Raw genomic sequence first — 7,172 nt, forward strand, 5'->3', positions numbered from 1 at the left:
TCAATAGTTTCAGTGAGTCAGTGTTAGGGTTTCTGCAGACTTGGAAACCAACCCTTCAAAAAGGCCCTGGCCCTGGGTGGGGGTGTGAGGAGCTGGGAAAGGACACAAAGGCAAATTTTTAGGGTGATTGAACTCTTCTGGGGGTGGTGGATACATGACTCTATGCATATAGAGTGAACTTTCCTGTATATAAATTTTTAAAACTCAACAAAGTTGTCAGGGGAGACCAGGATGGATGGAATGCAGACTACGACAAATGAATCTAACTGTATTACAGATGTATGACATAACTTCATCGATGTGGGTGGGTATAATAAAAGGAGCTGACCAAAGTAACTTTGGAAAATGGTATTTTAATTAGCTACTCAAAGACTAAAGACAAAAAGAACTATATAAAAATACTGTACTCTACTTTGTAAAGTTTTTTCTTCACAGGGATTCAGGATAGTAATTCTGAAACTACTTTACGTGTATTTTAGGGCTGAACAAATAAGTAAATTGTATATAATAGGAGCCATGGTACCAGAGTAAGTAGTTACAAATAAACAAAGAGGGAAGACAGAAGGCTAGACTGAACACTGTAATGCTGGATTCAAGTCACCAATACCAATATAAATCCATGTTTATGTGTGTATGTATGTAATTACATCACCTTTTTTTTGTTGTTATAGATGAAACAGTTATGGAAGATTGGGAAGGCAAGGAATGATTTTAATTTTTTGCATTAATTTCCATGTACTTTTTAATGTCAGTGAACTCATGTGTATTTTAAAATATATGCAGATAGAAATAGAATTGTGGATATATGTGTATACATGAATTAGTACACATACATCTATTTCCTAGTTTTGTCATTGTAGAGGGTCCAAAAGCAGTGACAGCCCAGTAGCAATGAGCACACCTATCACCCAGACCTAGGTTTCTAACACCATTCATCAATAAAAGGAACCAGGGCTCCTAAGAGAAATGACTAAGTCTAGGGCTGGGGCACAGAAAATACAAGATGAGATTGGAGCATTTTGTGGTACCAGAAAATTAGGAAATGCTTTTTAACAATGCAAGGAGGGGGCTTCCCTGGTGGCGCAGTGGTTGAGAGTCTGCCTGCTGATGCAGGGGACACGGGTTCATGCCCTGGTCCAGGAAGATCCCACGTGCGCGGAGCGGCTGGGCCCGTGAGCCATGGCCACTGAGCCTGCACGTCCGGAGCCTGTGCTCCGCAATGGGAGAGGTCACAACAGTGAGAGGCCCACATACCGCAAAAAAACAGAAACAAAAACAAAAAAAAAACATAAAAATGCAAGGAGGCTTGTCAAAAGAACACAAGAACCAACTTGAAAGAGCTCTCACTGGCCAAAGCTGGAATAATTTGAGCAACAAAATAAATAACAGTAGTACTTGATTATAACTCCAAAAATAAGATAAATATCCATGAGTCAATACTGATATAAATAATTGATTAAATGAATGAATAAATAAATGGGGGAGATGGTACAACTATTCCTTACAGAATAAATTTCCTTACAGAAGAATTCCACGTAACATACATATAGATTCTACCCCCTCTAGGAGGTAAAGCTTAATTTCCTCCTCATGAGCATGGTCTGAACTTAGTGACTCACCTTGAAAGAGTAGAGTATGGAGAGGGAAAATAGTAACTTTAAACTAAAAATACATGTGGACAGTACCTTAACCAAATGATCAAGGTCAAAATCACCAGTGACAAAGTTATGTGATATCATGAACCCACTGATATGATATGGTGAGAAAGGCACTTTAGCTCTGTAGTGTTCATCCTCAAAACCCATAACTCAAATCTAATCATGAAAAAAAATCAGACAAACCAAAACTGAGAGATATTCTACAAAATACCTGACCAGTACTCTTCAAATGTCTTTTTTAAACAAATAATTTTAAAACAAGCAGTTTGATGGTTAATTTTATGTGTCAACTTGGCTGGGCCACGGTGCCCAGATATTTGGTCAAACATAATTATGGATGTTTTCTGTGAAGCTGTTTTCTAGATGAGATTAACATTTAAATTGATGGACTTTGAGTAGATTACCCTCCATTATGTGAGTGGACCTTATCCAATCAGTTGAAGGCTTTATTAGAACAAAGACTAACTAACCTCTCTGAGCAAGAATGAATTATGCCAGCAGATGGCCTTTGATGAGCTGTAACTCTTCCCTGGGTCTCCAGCCTTCTGGCCTACCCAGCAGATTTTGGACTTGCCAAACCTCCACATTTGCATGAGCCATTATAAGTCAGTCTCTCTCTCTCTCTCTCTCTCTCTCTCTCTCTCTCTCTCTCTCTCTCTATATATATATATATATATATATATATACACACACACACATACACATATATACACACACACATATACACACACACATACATATACATACATACGTGTGTGTATAGACACACACATACATTCTGTTGATTTTGTTTCTCTGGAGAACTCTGGCTAATAAAAGCAGTATCTTAATGGTTACTGAGAATACAAAATTCAAAAGGCACACAACTAAAGGGTAGACAGAGAAAAGTCTTACTCTCACCCCTGGCCCCAAGTGACCTAGTTTGCTATCCCTGGAAGTCCCCCCATGTAGCCAGTTTCTTATCTTTTTAGAGCTTTTCAGTGGTTTCAAAAATTTTAAGGTCATAAAAAACAAGGAAAGACTCAGGAAATTGTCACAAATTGGAAGAAACTAAGGTGATATGATGACTAAATATAATGTAGTATCCTGGATTGGATCTTGGAACAGCAAGAGGACATTAGTGGAAAAACTGGTGAAATCCGAATAGTCTGGAGTTTAGTTAACAGAATTGTACCAATGTTAATTTCATAGTTTTGATCAAGATAACATGGTTATATAAGATGTTAACATTAGGGGAAACTGGGTGAAGAGTATAGGTGAATTCTCCGTACTACCTTTGCAACTTTTCTGAAAATCTAAAATTATTCCAAAATAAACATTTTAATAATAAATATTCCAGACCTCTGGTTATGGACCAAGATGGAATGGACATGCTTCATTCTATCCTTTCCACTAAGGTAGAAAACCTGAATATTATATTTTAAAAAAACAAATATTAAAATGACTTTGAAAGGTGGAGAGAAGACATGGCAGCTGATCGGCTAGGAGCCCAGGGTCCTGAAGAATGACATGCATGAGTTCCCTGGGTTTCTTTTTGCCTCCATATATCCTGGACTAGGTATTGTAGAAGCTGGAAACCCAGAAATGCCAATGGGAGATGACAAAAAAAAAAAAAAAAAAAACCACACCTCCCCCCTCAAAAAGTCTGCTGGGTGCCTTTTATTTCTTTTTCTTGCCTAGTGAAATGACCAAAACCTCCAGTACAATGATGGAATAAAAATGAGAGTGGACATCTTTGTCTTTTTTTCTGATCTTGCAAAGCATTCAATCTCTCATCATTAAGTGTTATGATAGCTGTGGAGTTTTCATAGAAACCCTTTATCAGGTTGAGAAGTTTTCCTCCTATCTGAGTTTGCTGAGATTATTTTTTCTTGAATAGGTATTCAGTTTTTCAGATTTTTTTGTGTGGCAAATATTGAGATGATTGTGTAGTTTTGGACTTCTGTTAATAAGTTATATTAGATTAATTGATTTTTGGATGTTAAACTAAACTTGCATTCTTGAGATAAATCCCAGTTGGTCATGATGCATACTTCTTTTGTGTATGTTGCTGGATCCAGTTTGATAATATTTTCTGAAGAATTTTTGTATCTATGTTCATGGGATATTGGTCTGTGATCTTTCTTTCTTGTGGTATTTTTGTCTGGCTTTAGTATCAGGGTAATTTTATTTTCATAGAATTCATAGGGAAGTGTCCCCTTCTCTTCTATTTTATGGAAGAGCTTGTAAAGGAATGACATTGCTTCTTCTTAAATATTTAAGAGAAATCACCAATGAAGCCATCTGGGCCTATGCATTTCTTTGTGGGAAGTATTTTAATTACCAGCTTAATCTCTTTACTTGTTATTGTTACCATTCAGCTTTTTCTAATTTTTCTTTGGTAACAGCTTTATTAAGATATAATTCACAAACCTTAAAATTTACCCATTTAAAGTGTAGAGTTTAGTGTATCTACAAAGTTGTACGATCATTGCCACAATCAATTTTAGAATATTTGCTTCACCCCAAAAAGAAGCTGCAAGCTCTTTAGCCTTTATCTCTCCTCCCCCAATTTCTCCATTCTCTCTCTCTGCCTGAGGCAACCACTAATCTACTTTCTGTCTCTATAGGTTTGCCTATTTGGCATTTTATATAAATGGAATCATACACTATGAGGTCTTGTATGACTGGCTTCTTTCACTTGCATAATGTTTTCAAGGTTCATCCATGCTGTAAGATTCACCAATACCTCATTCCTTTTTATGGCTGAATACTGTTCCATTGTACAGATAGACCACTTTTATTTATGTATTCATTAGTTGATGGACATTTGGTTCTTTCTACTTTTTGGCTATTATGAATAATGCTGTCATGAATATTTGTGCACAAATCTTCATGTAGACATGCTTTCATTTCTCTTGAGTATATTCCTAAGTTTGGATTCTACTTCTTGAGTCAGTTTTGGTAATGTGTGCCTAAGACACCTAAATTGTTTAGTTTGTTGGCCTAAAGTTGTTCATAACATTTGCTTATGATGCTTTTAATTTCTGTAAGGTCAGTAGAATGCCCTCCCTTTTCATTCCTGGGTTTGATAATTTGTGTCTTCTTTTTGCTTGGTTGGTCTAGTAAAGGTTTATCAATTTTGTTGATCTTTCCAAAGAACTAATATTTTATTTTATTGATTTACTCTATTTTTGTTTTTTGTTTAGTTTCAGATGATTTAGGAAAGACACGTGCAACATAGAAAGAATGACAACGCAAATGTGGCTAATTGTAAGCAACTGGTGAATCTGAATAAAGATCTTTGTTCTAATCTTACAATTTTTCGATAAGTTGGAAAAATATCAAAATATTATATATTATTAAAATAAAAACTTATAAAAATGAATATTTTTTCTACCCCAGATCAAACTGCATTGTGGCAGCTCCAAAGAAATGGAGGGGGAAGGGAGGGGGACGGATGTGGGGTACTCAAGGAAGAAATGCCCAAGGCAGCCTTCCAGAGTCTTCTCACATGCCAATACAGCACAAAGAGACCCAGAAAGTATTTTCATGAAGCTGAGAGCAGTGTGGATGGGGCCCTAAGAGCTGGCAACAATGGAGAGAGGCCTGATGTCCAGGATGAAGAACAAGTCTGTGTGACCCGATAACAGGAGACAATGGGGAATGAGGTATATTGGCAGATGTTTGCATTGACAGAGTGACTCCCCCTCCTCAAGCCTTGGTGTCACTTAAGTCCCCTGCAGAACTGAGATTCAACACTGGAGAGGGTCTTGAACCCTGAGTTGACTGTGGTTGTCTCTCAGTCAGTTAATGGGAACTCTAAATATAAATTATACAAAAAAGTTATATCTCTTGTTCATACCTTTCCCGTCCTGAGAAATGCATACCCATTAAATACATACACACAATGATAAAACTAAACAAAAAAAGCTGGAGTATCTATAATATTGTCAGGCAGAGTAGATTTCAGAACAGGGAAAATTGTCAGCAATAAAAGGTCAATTCTCCAAGAAGACATAGCCACCCTAAACATTTATGCACCTAACTATAGAGACCCAAAATACATGAAGCAAAACCAGACAGAATTTAAAGGGAAAATGGACAACACAGTTATACTTAGAGACATCAACATTTCTCTCTATATAATCAGTGGAGCAAGTAGCACAATCTGCAAAGATATAGAAAATCTGAATACTACCAACCAACTAGACCTAATTGATGTTTATAGAACACTCTATCCAATAGCAGCAGAAAAGGCAACAGAAAAGTCTTCAATGGGAAACTAAAAGGTTTAGAACAGAGTGGATCAGAACATTCATTTACCCATACATGTTGTTGAGCATAATAACCACTTGAATGTTCACAATACTTTGTTAGACATTCTGGGGACCATCCATTATTGGATCCTGGATTCCCTCAATTTAACCCCACTTTGAAAAGAGACTTTCTTCACTGGTCACCAGACTGTTCCCTAACTTAACATCAGTCTGAGGCTTTAAAAATAAACCTAGCTGATACAAGTTGAGGTTAGTTGTCAATATTAGGTTTGAAATAGAAGAGTGTGAATATTTAGCATTGTACGGAGGTATTAACCAGTACAACCAAACAAAACAGTTAGAGGCATAAAAATAGGAAGGGAAGTGGTAGAACTATATTTATAGTTAAAATGATATATCTGTAAAACCCAAGATAATTAATGCTGAAACTAATACAAATAATAAGAAAAGTTTAGGAAGGCAACAATATAAAAGTAACACAGAAAAATTAATAGTCTGTATATATCAAACAATTATTATTTCTAAGATATAGTGGAAGAGAAAATTCCATTTGCAACAGCAATGAAAAAGGAATAATATTCAACAATCATAAAAAAGTAAAGGAGAATAGTTCTATAACAAAAAGCAGAGAATTCTGCTTCCAGCAAGATGGAGTATCAGAACTTACTCTCTTGCCTTAAAAAATAACTGGACAAATTATATGAAGCAATAGTTTTTAGACATTGGAAACAGGCATCACAAGACAGTAATCACTGAGAAAGGGAAGAGAATGACGTGATCTCTACAATTGCCCCAGTTTATTGCTTGGAGAGAGTTTCCAGACTGCAGCCAAGAGATAGGGAACCCAGAACTCAGTACTTTCCCTGAGTTGAAGATACAGAGTTGAGAATTCAAGGTGGCCAAGACAGCTAAAAATCCAGAGTGCCAGAGTAGGTGGAAATGCACAAAACAATATCTCTGGAGATTTGCCTATGATTCCTTTCAAGTCTTCCAACTGAAAGGATCAACATGGGTGTGAAGAAACTACTTGAGACCAGAAGGTGTAAGGGAGAGGGGAACCACACAAAAAGATTAGAGAAAGAGTCCTTTGGAGCTAACTTAGCCAATTATAGTTCCTGTTCCTGTTCCCACCAACTGGATTAGAAAAACCTCATAAATCACATGGCATCAGGTAGAACGCCCTGAATGCTTTTGCCTCAGTAGTGGGACAAAATTAGAACTAGATTGAACACTGTTCTAGTCTCACCTAATATAG

This window comes from Pseudorca crassidens, chromosome X, assembly GCF_039906515.1.
Source record: "Pseudorca crassidens isolate mPseCra1 chromosome X, mPseCra1.hap1, whole genome shotgun sequence".
NCBI lineage: Eukaryota > Metazoa > Chordata > Mammalia > Artiodactyla > Delphinidae > Pseudorca > Pseudorca crassidens.